At 47.2% G+C, this 19234-nt stretch overlaps 1 protein-coding gene, 1 long non-coding RNA gene and 1 other non-coding gene across 4 annotated transcripts in view; 1 reads left to right on the top strand and 2 right to left on the bottom strand.

Moving 5' to 3' along the window:
• Positions 1–19234, top strand: part of EGFR (epidermal growth factor receptor) — a 202155-nt gene that overhangs the window by 59887 nt on the left and 123034 nt on the right. The window lies entirely within an intron of this gene.
• LOC119469170 lies at positions 9600–9706 on the bottom strand. Its single transcript, XR_005197989.1, has one exon. It is a non-coding gene; the product is annotated as a U6 spliceosomal RNA (small nuclear RNA).
• Positions 18105–19234, bottom strand: part of LOC108294537 — a 10752-nt gene continuing 9622 nt past the window's right edge. Inside the window, exon 3 of the long non-coding RNA XR_001821084.2 lies at positions 18105–18451. This is a non-coding gene — a long non-coding RNA (uncharacterized LOC108294537). The remainder of the gene's footprint in view (positions 18452–19234) is intronic.

The following is a 19234-nucleotide window of genomic DNA, read 5'->3' as shown; positions in this document are numbered from 1 at the left end:
ACTAATGGATGAGTTGGTAAATCATTCAATGTCTTGGCGGTGTCAATTACAGATTATCATTTAGGCCCCAAAGATTCCAAAGCCGATATTTGGGTCAGATCTTTGTCCTTCATAAACCTAGGAGAAAATATGGCAGTTTTATTGACTAATATTCTGTGCGAGGTGTGGTATTTTTAAGCCGAGGCATCAGTATGCCTAGCACAAGGCCTCAGGCACACAGAAAACTTTGCCGATAGTCATTAAATAAAATTTCATCAAAAATATCATATTAAGGCTGTAACATTATCTTCCTGTGTCGCTAACACAGTGAATAAATATTCAGCACAACATAAATCATAGTACGATTTCGTCACTGTATTTTCTGATCTTGGTCTCGTCATTTTACTTAGGAAGTGAAAATGTGTCCTCCATGTTTTCTCTAGCACTGCAAAGCGTGTGTGTGTTGCGTGCCCTTTTGCACACCCTGCCTCACACTTGCTGGTCTAGTTCCTTCCAGCTTGATCATGATAAATGACAGAAATGTTTACTTCCAAGTGGAACTAAGCCAGGGTAACTCAGGGTAGGGCAGCTGCTCGCACCGAAAGACCCAGACTGCTGGAGAACTAGGAAACAGGCCGTGCGAGAACTCCAGGCCCTCATGGAAGAGTGGGGAGGGAGCGGGGGCTTCTAGGGGGCTGCAGAAACTCTTTGGTGCTCGAGAAAAAAAAAAATAGGTTAAATGCTCAATAAGCAAGAAACCAGGGAGAGATCGTTTCCGGATGGAGTCCTGTCTTTTCTTTTAAATTGAGGCAGTTCTGCAGAGCTGGACGTTGAACCCTGAGCAGGAACTGGAGGCCGTCAGCACGGCTGGTTAGGCAAGTGGAGCTTTGCAGGGTGTTATGCTGCACAGGGAGACGCTATCTGCAGGCACTGGCGCCTGGGTGTGGAGGGGGAGGCAGGGGCTGGTGCTCTCGGGGTAAAGTACGCCCAGGAACAGGTTAGAATAACGTTCATGTGCATGTGTCCTTATAGTAGAACGATTTGTAATCCTTTGGATATATACCCAGTAATGGGATTGCTGGGTCAAATGGAATTTCTATTTCTGGGTCCTTGAGGAATCGCCACACTGTCTTCCAGAATGGTTGAACTAATTTACACTCCCACCAACAGTGCAAAAATTTTCCAATTTCTCAACATCCTCTCCAGCATCTGTTGTCTCCAGATTTTCTAATGACCACCATTCTAACTGGCGTGAGAAGGTATCTCAATGTGGTTTTGATTTGCATTTCTCTAATGACCAGTGATGATGAGCATCTTTTCATATGTTTGTTGGCCTCGTGTTCATTGCAGCACAGTTTACAATAGCAAAGACCTGGAACCAACCCAAATGCCCATCGATGATAGACTGGACAGGGAAAATGTGGCACATATACACCATGGAATATTATGCAGCCATCAAAAACGATGAGTTCGTGTCCTTTGTAGGGACATGGATGAATCTGGAAACCATCATTCTCAGCAAACTGACACAAGANTCAGCAAACTGACACAAGAGCAGAAAATCAAACACCGCATGTTCTCACTCATAGGTGGGTGTTGAACAATGAGAACACATGGACACAGGGAGGGGGGCACTATATACTGGGGTCTGTCCCGGAAATAAGGGAGGGACAGTGGGGGGTGGAGAGTTGGGGAGAGATAGCATGGGGAGAAATGCCAGATATAGGTGAAGGGGAAGAAGGCAGGAAATCACACTGCCATGTGTGTACCTATGCAACAATCTTGCATGTTCTTCACATGTACCCCAAAACCTAAAATGCAATTAAAAAAAAAAAGGAATAACGTGCGCGAGTCAGAGGCAGGGCGAAGCTCCTGCAGACCCTCGGGGCACTGTGCAGGGCTTCTCCCCTCCACCTTCCGTGTTCCTACCCTGGGTATTTGGGGGTGTGGCATGTGGGGAGGGGAGGAGGAGCAGGGCAGCAGCAAGGGGATGAGGACCGCCCCGTCCGAGGGACAGGCCCTGGCCCCACACACACCCTGAGCCCCGCGTCCCGCGTCCGCACTGTCCCGGGACCCCCCCATGGCCCACAGCGGTGCCAGGAGACCCCTCGCACAGCTGTACTTTGAGGCTCCAGCACCATCCCCGGGGTACCACGCCACGCAGAGACGTCCTTTTTCACTTTGCGTTTGTCACTCCTAAAGCACGTGTGCCGGCTGCACCAACCCGGGGATGCCTCGGTGCAGAGCGTCCTCCTCCTCCCGTCTGAGCGGGTCCCCGAGGGGAACTGCTGCCCAGAGTGACCTGCGTCCTTCCGCACGCGCATGTCCACGTGCACCTGTCAGTGTGGGCGCCACCCGTGCACCACCACCGATCATCTGTGGGGTCGAGCACTGCCCATGCAGGCCCCAGGCGCAGGGCTGGTCGCTTTGGTGAGAGCGTGGACGCCGTGGTGACTCTACGGCCTGGGGCTGTGCTCGGGACAGAGGGGACATCCTGAGACAGTTTGGGCAGCCCGCGGACCCTGTGCATGTCCTCGGTGCCTGCGCCTTCTCCGAGGGTCAGCGTTCTGAGACAGAAGATTCAGGGCCTCCACCCCCCACGCAGCCCCACGCCCCTGTCTTTGGCCGGGCACGCGTCTAGGGTGGAAACTCCAGGAGCCCCGGCCCTCCAGACCTCTTTCCCCACCTCAGGGAGCAGGCAGGTGCGTCTGTTCGGTTTGGCTTCAGAAGGGAAAGGATAACCTAAGTGCAGGGCGTTCTCGTCCATTCCTGCCTCATGGGCCCGGCCCGCAGTAGGGTCAGCCTCCAGGAGCTGCCTGAGCTCCGAGGCCCTGGAATGAGGCAAGCACAGGCAGAGGCTGGTGGGAAAGCCCGGCCAAGTCTGGGCGCGGTGGGGGTGGGCAGTCTTCCCACCAGGGGGCTCGAGATGGAGAAGGAGAGGTCAGAAGAGGAGCGGCCGGGCATGGGGTGTGGGAAGCCTGCGGGGCTGGAGCAGGTGCTCCGCCCAGAGCCAGGGATGCACGCGGGAGAAGGGGAGGGGGCGGGGCGGCCCCAGCTGCTGCTGCTGCTAAAGATGCAGGAGCTGGGCCTGCCCTGTGCGCGCTGAAGGGGTGGTGTTAGGATTGCACCACCAAAAGAAATGGACGGTGTTAGGATTGCACATGTTACTTTGTTTCTCCCAAATCTGTGTTTTTGAATTTTTTTTTCCTTCCAGGGCCACGATTGGAGTGGTGGCTGAGACAGGAACTCACTTGCCCGCATTTACATTTTGATATTTTGTTCAGCATGGATTTTATGGCTTTCGTCTTGCTTTCACAAAATGCCTCACTGTTTATTGTGATGACAGAGTCCTTTGCTGCCCCCTTAAGTTTTGTGCCCAAGAACGTGCCCCGCCCTAGGCCCGGCCCTGCTGGCTTCATAGCTCTCATCATTCCCATGGAACCTTAAGACCTGAGGACAGAAAGAAGGAAACATGTCCAGTCGTCTGTGAAAATCCAGGGTCCCCCACTCCAGGTGTCCCCAGCAGAGCCGAACACATGTAGGCCGTTGCCAGAAGGGCAACGTTCTGAGCATTCCTTATATTCTCGATATGACGCCCCTGTCAGACCTGTGGTTTGCAAATATGTACTCCCAGGTCCACAGCTTATCTTGCCAACCTCCTAACAGGCTTTTTTGCTGAACAAAACTTTTAAATTTTGAAGACTAATATATTTAAAATTTTTTCCTTTTATGGAACATACTTTCTGTGTCAGGTTTGAGAAGTCTGCACCAAAGTATGTCCTGTGGTTTTCTTTTAGGTCATCTTCCACAAGCTTCATAGTTTTGTGTTTAGATGTAAATCTGTGATCTGTTTTGAGTTAGTTTTTGTACCAGGTGTGAGAACAAGGCTCTTTTTTTGCCTATGATGGTGAGTGGCTCGGGCACCATTTGTCAAAAGCATGATAGCCAATGTCAGGACTTATTAGTATAATAATCAGCAGCTTTTGTTTCTTTTTGTTTTTAGTAACTGCCAGTCACTGCTTGTGGTATACATACACAATGGAATACTATTCAGCCTTAAAAAAAAAAAGGAGGAAATCCTGTCATTTGCAAACCTGGAGGGCATTATGAAATAAGCCAGGCACCAGAAGACAAACACTGCATTATCTGACTCCTTCGTGGAATCTAAAAAACTGTATTCTGAGAAGGAGAGAGTGGAATGGTGGTGACCAGGAGCTGGGGAGGGGTGAGTTCGGGGAGATGTTGGTGAAAAGACACAGAATCTCAGTTACATGGGAGGCACAAGTTAAAGACTATACTGTCTCTTTATGTAAATTTAAAAATAAGATAAAATAAATGTCATTCACTGCGTCGTAGAGGTGAATGACATCCTGTGACGTCCGCCAAAGGCCAGGTGGGGACAAGTGTGGGACAGCCTTCCCTGTGGAACTAGGATCCAGGGGTGATCTAGTGACACTGGCCGTTTATCGGGAGGTTCGGGTGCCAGTCAGGATGATAAAGCTTCCTTTTTGCCACTACGCTACTCCGAAATGCCCTGCAGAAGGTGCGCATCCAAGGTTGAAAGCTCGATCCTGGAGGTCAAGTGCTTCAAAAGCGCACCTAATTGCCACACTTTTGTCAGACATGTTTCCAGGTAGAATTTGGCCTTATGTAAAACAGCAGCAATTTAACTAGAACAGAAAGCATTTTGAAACCTGCTTTTGGCAGGGTTCCTTGCAGATCAGAGTGGAAATGATTAACAGGGCAGCTATCAATCGTGGACTTTTGGCAGCAGAAAGAAAGCTACTGTTTGGTACAGTCTGGGTCAGGGCCATGCACCCTAACTGAGATACTCGATTCTGTGGATGGTTGGAGGGGGCTGTGTTATTGCAGGGTGACTGCATCTTCTCCTTGGCCGTTCACTCTGTCGCCATGAAGTTGTCTTGTTTAGACTGGACTTGGCTTTCTTCACAGTGAGTGTTGCAGACTCTGGACAAAGGCGGCCAGGTGGTAAAGTGTGGCGTGGGTGAGCGAGAGCCTGAGCTGCCTGAGCTGACTTGTCCTCAGCCACCTGCCATTGTGCTGAGGTGGCAGCAGCCCCTGAATTCTGGTCTCTCCATAGCAAAGCAAAACCACCCTTCCGTGCTCCCAGGACAAGCAGGCTATTACCAGTCACCCACTCACCCTGGAGGAGGAGGGGCCGTCCCTGCGGCTGCTCAGTGCCTGTGGCAGGAAGAGATTGTTTTAGAGTGACATTTTTTTTTTAAAATTTGCAAGCTTTTTTTCTCTCTCCACAACATGCTGTCAGTGTATTCTAGTACATTCTGTAAGGAATTCTAGAGCCAATCATAGGCTCAAAAAAAAAAAAACAAAAAAAAAAAAAAAAAAAAAAAGCCAGCACAGGAAAGTTTCCCAGATAACGTCTATTTCAGTGGCTTTCCAACATTTTTGACCTTACCAAAGTAAGAAATGCATTTTAATATCATGGCACACGTGTATCTATACCTAAACTTTCACAATTCTGCCCGTACGATATCACTCTGATGCTGTCTATTCTTTTCTGTTTGTTTTTCTTTCTCTTCCTTGGTACGCTGGTCGTGACCCACTCCAGTGATTTCACAGTGTAGACTGGGGGGTGGCCCACAGTTCGAAACCCCAATCCACAGCCTTCCTCACTGTACAAAGTAGGTAACTGAGGACATGAGTGGATCAGTGATTAAACCAAAGTTATTTGATCTTACCAAGTGGCATCAGGATTAGAAAGCTGTTAGAGTGTCGGATATGTGAAGGAACTTGGGTCATTCCTGATAACCTCCTAGAGAAAAAAGGCAGTCCTTGAACGCCGCGTGCTTGTAAAGGATGCAGGATCCCACAAGCCCCCCTTTTCCTTTCCTCCCTTCTGCACCTCACCCCTGCCCACATTGCCTTTGTTGTTTTGGTTTGTTTGTTTCCCTCATCTTCTACCTGGGGCCATGTAGCCTTTTGGAAAATCACAGCCATAGTTGTATTTAAACTCAATGGGTGGCATCCAAGCTAAAAAGGAGACAGCCTAGACACAAAACCACCCACAGGAGAAAGCAGGACGGCATCCTACTATGCTTATTTCTTCAATCTTCCTGTTTCATGAGGATTATTATCCAGGTTGTCATTTTCTCATTTCAGGTTTCATTTCAGCTCCAGTGTAGACATAGGATAGACCACTCGTCCCTGCGGCTCTGGGCAGCAACCTCATCTGAGACCCTCCTTAGGCATCTCACTGCAGGGCAGCTGTAGTGTGTGGCTTCTGCAGGGCTGTCTAACAGATCTCCATTCTCACCGTGGCTTAAGAAGCCGTAGATTTATTTGCTCATGGTTTTGGAGGCCAGAAGTACAAAATCGAGGTGTGGGCAGGGCCGCTGTCTCTCTGAAACCTGCCGAGGAGGATACCCCTGGCCTCTCCCCAGCCTCTGGTGTTCCCAGTAGCCCTTGGCATTCCTTGCCTTGTAGATGCAAAACTCCCATTTCCACCTCCATCCTCAAAGTGCGTTCTCCTGCATGTCTGTCTCTGTGCCTTTGCATTTCTCTCTGTGTGTCTGTTTCCATCTTCTTACAAGGACACCCATCATCAGTGCCCACTCTATACCAGTACGACCTCATTTCAACTCCATTACATCTTCAAAAACCCCATTCTGAAATAAGGTCACTTCCCAGGTTCTGGAGGCTAGGACTTGAACATACCTTACTGAACAACTGATGACACATCGTAATTTACGCGCTCCTCCTAGTAGCCTTAACTGTGGCAGTAGCGCCAGCATTGCTGGCAGCCTGAGGCATATGAGCTCTAGAATGTATTTCAATAATCATGTTCACTTCCTTGGCATTTTTTAGACAATAACTCAGCCTTGAGCTCCTGTAAAGGGTTTCCCTGGGATTTTCTTCTTGACTCACTCCCCTGTGGCCTCCCCCATCCAGGACTGTCACAGACCCCTGGCGTCAGTGGTCTAGACCCCTCTGCCGAATGTCATCTTTGGTGAATGTCTTATGAGAAAAACACATGGTAGATCACTCTTAGAAGAGCATGAAATTCTGTCTGCAGTATATCCAAAACAGGCATGTGGTGAGGCACAATGTGTCCACGCGTGTACAGTTAATATCACGGCTTTAAGTTACTTTCAGGCCACGTGGAGATCATTGGTGCGTCTACTGATGAAAGCGAATCTTTTTCTTCCTGAAAAACATGGCTACTTATTAGTCAAATGTGTGTTTTAAAAATATGTGAACTGACATAATGCAGACATTCATCAGTGTTTAAGTATACTGAGAAGTGTTTGATGAAATGAAACGCAGTGTCGCTGTTGATTACTTAGATGAGTCAAGAAGTAACACCCTGGGAATGATCAGCCAGTTTAAGTGAGTGTCCCAGGTTTTTGGAATACAAGAAACCAAGAGGAAAGGATGAGAATGTACAGGTTAGCAAGATTGGGGTCCTAAAATACAGACCCCCAAAAATGGAACAAAATCACAGAATTTATTAATAACGAGTTCAAGGCCGAATCAGTAACAAAGATACTGGGTGGACGAAAGGCTGTCTAACAAATGGCCCTATGAAAGATAGAGCTTGGCTGACCATGGTAAGATATGAGCCCAAACTATGAGGCTGTCACACGTAACCACAAATGCCGTGGCTCAAAACAACACACACTTCTTATCTCCATTTCTGGGGGTCAGGATCTCGGTTCTCAGGGTTCTTAGGGACTCACGAAGTATGTTTTCATCTGGAGCTCCAGGTCTGCTTCCTAGCTCATATGGATTCTTGGGAGAATTCAGTTTCTCGAGGCCGTAGGACTGAAGTCCCAGCTCCTAGAGGCCGCCCTCTCCATAAGCAGTTCTCAGCATGATCACCTGCTTCTCCAGGGCCAGTGGGAAAGCATTTGCCTCCAGCAGGGCTCTGTCCATTCTTCATGGCTTTCACCTGATTGAGTCAGTGCCATTCAGGGTAACTTCATTTTTTATTAAATCAAAACCAGCTGATTTGGGATCTTCATGACATCTTCAAAACTTTAACTTTGCCATATAACCTAACCATAGCAGTGATATTTATCATGCGTATGGGTCAGGTTGCATTAAGAAAGATTGTAAAGCTGGACAAGCTTCTGTTGATTAGAAGTGTTGAGTTATGAGGCTACACTTGGGAGGAATGTTTACAAACTGGAATTGTCAGAGGATGAGGAAGGCACTTGAGAAAAGTCAAGTGATGGATGAAGATGAATATGGATATTTATCTGGGAGAAAACTAATAGGAGTTACAATAGCTGTTTTCAAATATTTAAAGGGTTTTTATCAGGAAGAGGAGTTTGACATATTGGATTTTTCCTTCAGAGGAGTGGAGTCCTGAGATGCCCTTAAGCATTCATTCCAGCCTCCAGGGCGCACCTGCTCTCTTGGTCCAGCTTCTCGGTAGCAGAGGAGTGCAGCCCCATCCATGATCTTCCGTGGTCAGGCACATTGTCACACTCAGTGAGTGCAGAGTCATCCGGAATGAAGGCACAGTTTCGCTGGAATGACCTACGGAAGGGCACACTCAAATGTGAGAGCGGCTCCTTCCCTTCCCCAGTCCTTGTGCTTCAGATGCTCATTTAGGAGCTAAAGGTCAGGGCACCAGCAGCCTTTGGAAGCCTACGGTACCCCTGAGGACGACAGTCAGCCTGGCTAGGAAAAAAACCCAATGTCACAGGCATGTTGTGTTTAATCACATGAAGGATACTTGCCAAGTTGGGTGACAATCCCAGCAGCCACATCGTCAGTGGTATCATGCCTGGGCTGTCAGAGTTGACACGGACTTTTCCGTTTTCCAAGGCATTCATGTAAATCCTTTTAATTTTACAAAACCTCCGTGTGGCCCCTGCATGCTTCATCATTTGCATGTGTCTCTTTTCCCAGGGAAGGCAGTATGGTGAGCAAGATGCTGGTGGGCTCCAGGCACAGAGAGCAGGGAGGGCCTCAGACCCCCGGTCCGCCATGTGCACCCTCTCGCAGAGCCCCTTCTGTCTTATCTCTGAAGCATTATCATGAAAACCTAATAATATAGAAAGAATAAAGCATATGGGTTCTACTTCATAAATAATATTTCTCCCACTTTCTGAAAACTCCTGCTGAAGAGTAACTGCACAAGAATCCTTGAACATTTAGGATTCTAGTTTCAGCTATACCATAAAGTCAGAAGTGTGTGATGGAATTCTGCTAATGACGTTTGCAAAGCATCAGGGCAGAGTAGAGCTGACGTGGAGTGGGTACCTTCTGTCTGCCGGCAGTAGGTATTTTACACATGAAGTCAGCTCATTCTCACATCAGCTTTTCTAAAAATAAGGAAATAAGGAGCCACAATGGCCCAAATGACAGAGTGGCAGAAGTAGAATTTGAGCTTGTGCAAGTGTTTGGCTTCGTGTTTCATCTCCTCAACAGGCCGCTCCAACTTTGACAAGGCTACGATTTGTCCTGGACAATTCCCTGCAATCACCACCGCCTAGAAGCCCTTCTTCCTCCCTTAGACCTGATACATAGTTTGAAACAAGTATTAACTACTTTATGAGAGCCACTGTTTGTCACATGCTGACTATGTGCCAGGTCCCGTGCAATTTTATTTATTTATTTTTATTTTTATTTTTTATATGGAACGCTTCCCAAATTTGCGTGGCATCCTTGCTCCGGGGCCATGCTAATCTTCTCTGTATCGTTCCAATTTTAGTATATATGCTGCCGAAGTGAGCATGGTCCCGTGCAATTTTTGTGAATTATCTTGTGTCCACAGTGCCTCCGTTTCTCTGCTCAGTACCTCCATGTTACTACTGAGGAGAGGGAAGCTCAGAGAGAGTGAGTCACGTGCCTGAGTTAAAGAACTGGCCAGGACAGCCAGGGGCTCGCACCCAGAGTCTTCATCCACTACACCGTCTGCAAGTATCTCAACCAGCCAGTACAGGCTGTAAAAAAATTTTAAGGACAGCCTATGCTAATGCAGAAAAGTGAGATTATTTTGCTCCCTTTGAGGAAAAAAGCCATGGAAAGACGTATCACTTGAGTATGGGAAAAATCGAAGCTGTGGCTTCTCTGTGAGCCAGCTCTTTCCTGGCAGCATCTTGGAATAAGACCAAGTATAGCAGCAGAGTTTTCTGTTTTAATATGAGCTGCAGGGTGACTTTTTTTCTTCCGTGCTTTCATCTCTCTGCGGCTTTTGCCTCGTTAATTTCATGCCTTGCCTGGGCAGGCTACTGTGCTGCCCAGTCACCCCAGTCTGGGGTGGCCGCTGCTGGCCAGCAGACAGGCCCTCCAGAGGCAGAGGTGGCCACTCTGAGTCGCTCCCACTGCGGAGGCGGCACACTCCGGTGGCAGCACAGCTGTGATGTGGCCGCAGCTGGCAGCCCCGTGGGAAAGATGTGTGAAGTGCGGGGTTTGACGACCCATGGGAGAACGGGCTTTCTTCCTCCTTTTGTTTTCCCTTCAAAGCCGTGAGTCAACCTCAGTTTCTCTGCCCTCCTTCTCCACTCCCTCCGTCCCTCTCTCCCTCATTGCATCTCTCATTGCAAGCTTGCATTTCTTTGCACACAACACAATCCTCATATTTCTCTTTTCTACAGGCAGGAAATGAGAAGTCATTTTTTAGGGCCATTCAGGAAGTTATCCAGAGTTATAATGGCCCATTATCTAGTGGTCAGAGTTTACTTAGGCGATCACTACTTCCACTGCCCACTTGAAACAGGGAAAAATATTTTCCCCCAGCGCTGTGAGTGCGCTATTTAGAGCTGACCACAAGCAGGGAGAAGAGAGGATGGCTGGAATACTGCGTTTCCACTGAGAACAGGGAGCTGGCACAGCTTGTCCGCTGCCCACCAAGCACTTCAGGCTCACACAATTCTAGGCTCACATCAAGAAGTCCCTCTTCAAGACCAGCCTGACCAGTATAATGAAACACCGTCTCTACTAAAAATACAAAAATTAGCAGGGCATGGTGGCATGTGCCTCTAATCCCAGCTACTCAGGAGGCTGAGACAGGAGAATTGCCTGAACCCGGAAGCAGAGGTTGCAGTGAGCCGAGAGGTTGCAATGGCACGGAATGCTTGCAGAGCGCCATTGCACTCCTGGGCAACAAGACTGAAACTCTGTCTCAAAAAAAAAAAAAAAGATTCTTAATTATTTAAAGAAAAAAACCTATACTCTGAGCCTATGCTTATAGTCCCATAGCTAACCCAGAGTTTCTTAGAGAACTGATCAACATCAGCAGTGGCACTTACTGAAAATGCACTTTCCCAGGCCCTGCGTGGGGCCTATTGAGTTAGGATGTTAGAGAGCAGGTCTCAGAAACATTTGGTCCTGCTGTCTTATTCTATCCATCCAAAGTGGTAGGAGTCATGCTTTCATAAAACATGGGTTGTGTGTAAAATGTTTAAAAGGTGTGGCAAAATGTGTTTGATTGGCACCAGGGATTTCTGGTTCCTCCTAAACACATTAATCAAAGTTTGAAGGAGAAATAAGAGAGGCGGCATTTTCCTGCACACTCTTTGTGGTGTTGTGACAAGTTGGAAACTTCCTGATTGGGTTTATTAGAGCATGAACACCCAGGCACCCAGCTTCCAGCCAGCCTCGTCAGGCACAGTCTCCTCGAAGATGTGGAAAGGGCTGACCGAGAGCCAAAGCTTACAGGCACCTGAGCAGGCAAGGAGGGGCACCCCGAACCACAAGCAATGGCCTTCCTGACCTCCTTCGTCCTCTCCTCTTCTCCTTTTGGAGTTGCAGGCCACAGAAAGGAAGTGACATGACTCACTTTGGGCCTTCTTAATTTCTTCATCAAAGGGGACACAAGGTGTGTATGTGTGTTGGTGGCCAACAGAGGTGGGCCGACAGAGGAGGTAATAGATGGACATGCTATTTCCTTTCTTCCATTCTGATACAATGCAGGGCATAAACACACATACACACACACACATACACTCCCACTTTGTTGCCCCAGTGCCCATTCCTCTCCCACCTGCATAAAAAGCCCCCGCAAATCCTGAGATCCGTAGAAAGGAGCAGTGGTCTGGCTCCAAGGAGTCTAGGAGCAGCTATGTTTTCAGAGGCTGCATTCCACTTGGACCTGGCCCTACGTTGAAGGTAGGAACAGATCGGAGAGCCCCCTTCACACAAAGAGCTCCATGGAAGAGTGGCAGGCAAGTCTGTAAAACAGTTGCAGAAAATGTGTGCAGGACTTCCTCCTAAAGCAGAGCACAGGTGCATCAAGCGCCACCGTGCACATGACTCCCCCGCCTCCATGATGATAGAACTTCCCAGTCCACAGTTTACCCTTTTGTGTAACTCCCACTTGGTAAAGCCCTGGTCACGCTTCTGGCTGTTCAGATTAGGCAGGGATAATTCCAGAGTGATTTTAAAGTCAACTGCCAGGCATCTGTACTTGCAAATTAGACGCTGGCGCATGCTTGTGTTAAGGTAATAATTCATTACAATACAAATTACAGGGGAGCTTCTCTGGGCATGCAACCTTTCCCGTCATTTGACTTTCCCTGTGATTAGCAGGGGAGCCTCCTTCGTGCTGCTAATGGGATCTTACCACGTGTCAACTCATGGCTGTAATGCTGACACTGTTTTCTTTCTGGGATGAAAGGCCTTTGCAGACGAAACTAAAATGTTATCTATCTCAGTCCTGTCCCTTTGACGATGAAAACATCAAGCTCTGGAGACTGGCCAGCCAGCCTCCCTGCCTCCTCTCCCACGCCTTCCATCATTTTTTGCCTCTGCTTGCTTATTTATTTGGCTGTATTTTAATTACATAATGCAGAAATACTCCTCTTTGTGAAAAGAATAATGATTTTAGGAAATTAGAGGGTAAAAAGGAAGAACCATGCTTTCACTCCACTGTGAAGAGTTAGGGAAGAATCCAGCATTTTTTCTGTGTATTTTACATGCAAATATATGTACAAATAAAAGTCAATCATTTAGGTTTTGTTTACATTTTTGTACAAATGAGTTTGTCATTCATGCATATTGTTTTTCCACTTGTTTCTATTTTTTAACTTAATTTCACTTTGTTTGAGAGCTTTCTAAACTGAAGCATGCGTAAGTCGGTCCCATGCATGTAATGGCTCCCTCATCCTTCACGACTGTCACTAAAAGTGGATTGAGCTTGTTCTGGGCTTTGCAGCCAGCACATGAGGCACTGTTCATATGTGCTTCTCTGTGCACACACAGGAGGGCCTGCTAGGGAGGCCTGGCCGTGGGTGCCATTCAAATAGGATTTTCAATAGAAGAATTTTTAAGTTTTCAGGTATAAGTTTTAATGCACATGCAGAACCCCAAATCATTAAGATTGTTTTCTTCCACATCTGTCCTTCCATTCCTGAACTATTTTAAGGCCAGTCACGTCTCATCCAAGAAACCCCATTCTTTCATACAACACTATCTCCATTTCACGTCATGCGTCTCTAAAAACATGATTTTTTAAAACATAATCACAGTACTGTCATCACACTTAAAAATTAGCCATATGTCACCCAACAGCCAGTCTACTGGCACATCTCCAGTTGGCTCAAAAATGTGTCTTCCGTTGTGGGTTGTCGGAAACTTGATCCCAAAGTCAGGCCCACCTCTCACCCTTCCCTGACCTGCCAGAGCTCACGTTTCTTCCCAGCCAGGCTGGGAGGCCCCCACGCAGGGTTTGCTTCACGGGACCTCCCTCTGACCTGCTACGCAAGATGCCCTCTTTGCTATCAATACAAGCCACTCAAAGGATTCATTCAGTTCAAATTCACCTTTGTAAGCCTAGGTGATGGATATTTTCAGTAGCTATACATGCATTTTTAGTTTCGATGAGCACGTCTTTTTTCTGTTTTTTAAAGAACTCCAAATGATCTCCAGAATACACGCTCTTGTTTGCTGATGAAAAGAGCTGGCAGTACAAAGGGGCGCCAGTCAAGGTCACACAGCCAGGAAGCCCCTGACCTTGGGCCTCTTCCCAGACCCTGGGTCCTTTGCTGCCCACGTTTTCTTCAAGGTCCTATATGCAGATTTTCTGGACTTGGCCATATTATTTAGGATTCAGATATAAGCAAACTAGATGATAAAGTATAACATGAAGGCATTTAAAAGGATGGAAAGCACGTGATTTACTAAAACCATAAATCTTATGACGTAAAAGTTTCACCTAATTTCTTAAAAAACACCATGCTAAACCCTGCTTGAAAGTCAGAACTCACACATGTGGCTCGAAATGCCAAGAAATGGCCAGCCTTGTCTGTTGGGAAAGCCATATGTAACTAACTGTTTGAAAATTCAAAATATATCTTATCGTTTTAAAAACATCTTTCTTCTAAAGACAGTCATCCTGGCTTAAGGAATGCAGCTAGTAAAGTGTGAAATACTCCTACTTGTGGAAGAAATCCTCGTGTTAACCCTGAAGAACTGAAAAATGCATTCTGATGTTGATTGGCCCAACCTGTATTTGGGTGTTTTATGATGTACACAATATACTTTTGTATATGAGACTGTTTTTAAATATGACTTTGCTTTTTCCAGACATACGATGCTCCTCTGGGGATCAAGAATTGTCTTTAGCACCTTGTCCTGACCTCATCTGACTTCTCCGCTGTCCCTGAGAGGTACCGATGTGCAGGACTGCCCAGTTGGCAAGTGATAGAGGCAGTATTTTGACCCCAATTTCTAATTCAGAGACCTCGATTTCTAATTTTTTTTTGTATTGGCTTTGCACAATTTCATGTTCTGAAGGAGGATGCCCTCAACTCTGCAAAATGGGCCTTCTGAATGAAAAGGGTCAGTCATGTCAGGAAAAGCGCTATGATGATGGAATATGATAAATAAGTCTTTCATTTGTAATTATCTACTGTGGGGCAAAAAGTGATGAAAACTACCATCTTGAAAGGTTCTGCTGGTAGTGGTTCCTAATGCAGTGAAAGATGTGTGAGCCAAAGATGTGTAATCAGCCAGGAAATGGGAGGCCAGACCACAGCTGGGGGAGGGGCCTGTGGTCGTCCGCACCCCTCCCGCCTCCCTGGGGCAGTAAGGCTTCCTTCCAGAGAGCACAGCCAGGGAGAGTTGAACAAGTTGAGAAATGCCGAAGCTGTTAGTGGAAAGAGTTCCATTCCTTGGCAATACAAGTCCCTACTATGTTCTAAAATCTGGTCCTGATTGGTGGCAAGCGGGGCCCAGGAGTAGACCTTAAACAATGGCAGGCTTGTGTCGCTGGCAGGCTTCTCAGCCCGTGAGGAGCTGCATGCAGCCGAGGAGACCCTCGCTCAGAGGATTTCAGATCAGAGGGGATCTCGTAGAGCAAGTTATCCAAACCCTGAACCTGTACACACACACACACACACACACACACACGAGAGAGAGAGAGAGAGAGAGAGAGAGAGACAGACAGACAGACAGAACTAAAGTCTGGCGAAACAATACATACTCTAATGAAAGTTTATTAATGATTAATCTACTCCTAGCATTTCCTGGACTACTCTATCTTCATTAGAAAAAAAAAAATTCTGATTGTAACACACTAACCTGACTTTACGGCTCCTTAAGGGACAGCAGTCTGTAATTTTCAGAGAACTGTGTAACGCAGGCTGCCTCTGTTCTTCCGTGCTACCCGTAGTTCCTTCTCTGCTAAGAATAGAATGGGAGGGAAAACAGGGCCTATAGCACAATATTAGCAGGTGAAATTTTGTAAACCAGCCGTCCCTTCCTTTTACATTTGGTCTGAAAATTCCATTAGATGCTGAATCCTACAATGTATTTGAGGACCCCAGGAGTGCCCTAGAGATTGGGTGGCTCCCCGTCAGGCTGAACATGTGCCTTAATTACTGTGACAAGATTTGCATCAGCGGTGTTAGTCCCTGCCTCACTTGGAGGCCTGCAGTTAAGCGGCCACATTTCAGGCTCTAATTTCCTGGTGATTTCATAGTGTAGGGCACTTACAAATCAAAAGTAGGCTCAGAGCCCAACCCTCTTACATTTTACTCACCCCCACAAATGCAGCAAATAAAATGACTTTGATCTTCATTCCCTAGAACAGTTTTCTGTTATTTATTACATGATTGTTAAGACCGTTTTTGAAGAAAGCTGTTTTATTTAGCAAAATAGCCTTATGGAATCAAGTTCACATACCTTCTCCCCCAGATCCAAACAAGCTCGTAGTATCAGATGTCACCGAGCACCATGACAGGCAGATGCAGGTCATCCCTGTGCCCAGCTAATGATAGCTCAGCCTGCCCTGCCATCAGCCGCTCCAGGGAGGGCAGCGTGGGACCGACACTGTATCTCCAGCAATTTGCAGATAACAAATGTGGTTCTGATGATGTTACTTCAGATCTGTCAATTTCAAGATTGGATTAGACATTATGAATTTGGAGGGCTTTTTATTGCTAGCATTTCTAAGAATAATCCATTGTAGTATTAATTCTAAAGTCGGAAACCCACATAGACAGAGTTCATGTAATTGACTACATGTGCCTCTTCCTAGTTGGCCCGCATTCTCAACAAGAGCATTTCTATTTTAATCAAAAGATTCCAGAGTGAAATGAGGCTTTGAAAACTCAGCATATGTGTGTCTTGATTTCCTTAACTGATATCCAGAAGAAAATATGAGCTCACAGGTCCACTGGGTTCCTTCCAGCACATAAGCCTGTAAACTCTCCTGCTGGGACCAAGCTTCTCATGCACTTGTCAGTCACGTCCTGTGAGAATAGATACTGACTTCCACAGTTGATTGTTGTTGCTGTTGTCTGTTTGGGTTCTGCTTTCCATGTTTGAAATGATGAAAGTTGGTTTTCTGTGCTTTTGTGAAATGGAATTGCTCTTGTGTTGGGAATTGTGCTGGTCCTTTTTACGTTACCTTGTTTTGGAATCACTAACCTGGCCAATTTATAGCCAAAACTCCGTATCGTACGGCGAGTAATGAATCTCACGGTAACTGTGTGAGCGAATTCACACCCTCCCTCCCCACTGCCCGCCCCACCTTAGTCCTTGGTGACGGTGAACAGTGGTGCACCTCCGCTCCACTTCCCTTGTCCTTTCCTATCATGAAATCTTCTTTCATAAAAATGGTCATTTCTGTTCATATCCGTGGACTGTCAATAATAAGGAAGTCATTTTTGAGGTGAACACTGCACTTAGACTCATTCCGATTTTGATGGAAACTTCTAGCTGGTGGATGGCATTTTGTTTTGTTTTGGTTTTGCATGGAATAAATTCAGGGAGATGAAGCTAGTCTGTGATCCGAGGTCTCACTTCCATACGTTTCTCTCGGGCGGTGTGGCTGCCTGTATCATGCCTGAATGCCACAGGTGCCTGGCCAGCCAGTCTTGCCGTAACTGTCACTGGTACCTCAGAGAGTGCAGAGGTGCCAGCCGACTGTGAAACTGGCCTCATAAAGCATCAGTTTTGTTGCAATGGTGGCAAAGCTGCACGCAAGACGGGAAGTGAAGTCACTGAGAGCTCACGATAGAGCGTGTCTAATGTAAAAAGATGAAGCCCATCGTACACAGCTGCATACTGGCTCCTTGAAGTCAAATTTCCCCCATTACCAAGGAAAAGTTTTCCTGAAGGGGGCTGCTACATAGGATGACATCTGGTGATAACATTTATTCCTTTGGAAATCAATCTGTGGACGTGAGTTTCCACTGACTGATGAGGGGAAAAACGAATTGGCATCGCCCAGCGTCCAGCTTCTTATCCCGGGAGAGATAGCTCTTGGTCTGTCATCCATGCAGCTGCCTGCTGCAAGAGCCAAGTTCGCGCAGTCTGCAGAGAACTCTTCCTGAGCCGTGGGCTGCCAGGCTGGGCGGTGGCGGGGGGGCAGTGGCTGGGGGGTTGCTCATTGTGCAGCCTCCTGACACCCACTGCTCATCTAGGGAGACTGGCCTGGCCTGTCAGGAGACCCAGCTGCCCAGATGTTTTCAAGGGCCTAAGATGTAGGCAGCTGATTCGTGCGCCTTTGGAGAGTCCTTGAGTTGGAGACAACAAGTGACCTCGGAGGAAGGCGTGGAACACCTGGGTCATGGGTTTCTACCAGGAGTCCACAATGAAAACGGAAGTTACAACGGAGCAGTCTAACAACTTCCCAACGTCGCCTTTCACGGACGCGGGATACTCCAAGACTTTGCATTTACATGGTCATCACAGATCCGTTTCAAGAGAAGCAGGGTAAAAAGAAACAAGTCCATAGTGCTTTAGGTGTGTTTCTATACATCTTAATTGAGATGAGATTACATTTTCCCTTGTGTTTATTGTACAGACTCTAGACAGATCCTGCTTTTTGGCAGGTAAAGCAAATATTTTTTTAAAATCTAGAATCTAGACCCAAAACAATTTAGCAGAATCGGTCTGGACCATTTTGGACCACAGCAGTTAGGGCCCAGGGCAGCAGTGGCGACCACAAGCTCTCCGTAGGTGCTAAACCCCGTCGCTCCCTGGCGCCGGCAGCCTTATCTCAGAGCTCTCTTATCGCTGGTTTTTATTTCTCCTAATAAAAGAGAAAAAAAGGTTCATGTTTTAAAGCAAGCAAGGACATAGAGGTGGATTCTCCCTGACGCTAGCACAGCTCATGCCCAGGCCTCTCCTGCAGGGCTCTGCTCTAATTGCAAAAGCTGGAAAAGCTACAGGCCCCACAAGACGCAGAGCAGCCCTGCCGGCCGGGTCACCTTCCCTCTTCTCCGCTGCCCCACTGGCCCTCCACCATGCGACGTTCAAAAGCTCAAGTCACTTAACCTCTCAAAACCCAGTGTCCTTTTCTGTACAGTGGGGAGAATACTGGACTGTCGTGAGGATTAAGTGCGGAGGGTGGCCCAGTGAGGCTGACAGCTGCTACTGTCATTGTCATTATTCACCCTCTCACAGGCAGGCATGCCACAGTCATTTTACTGAAGCTGCTTCAGTGGGTCCTGACATGGGCCCTGTCCTTTGGGAAGGACAGTCCTGGTTCAACACACAGCTCCTTGCAGAGGGCAGCTTGGGAGTGTGGGCCAGTTTTCCCTCTAGAGACACAATTCTCTCATATGTGCAGTGACTCAAAGGCTTGCATGCAGACACATACACACAGAGACATATACAGAACAAACAGAGATACACACAGAGACACACAGAGACATACACAGCACACAGAGATACACACAGAGACACACAGAGACATACACAGCACACAGAGATGCACACAGAGACATATACACAACACACAGAGACATATACCCAGCACACAGAGACATATACCCAACACACAGAGACATATACACAACACACAGAGACATAT

Source organism: Cebus imitator, unplaced genomic scaffold (assembly GCF_001604975.1).
Source record: "Cebus imitator isolate Cc_AM_T3 unplaced genomic scaffold, Cebus_imitator-1.0 Scaffold586, whole genome shotgun sequence".
In the NCBI taxonomy this organism is placed as follows: Eukaryota; Metazoa; Chordata; class Mammalia; order Primates; family Cebidae; genus Cebus; species Cebus imitator.
This window is presented reverse-complemented; position numbering and strand designations above follow the sequence as displayed.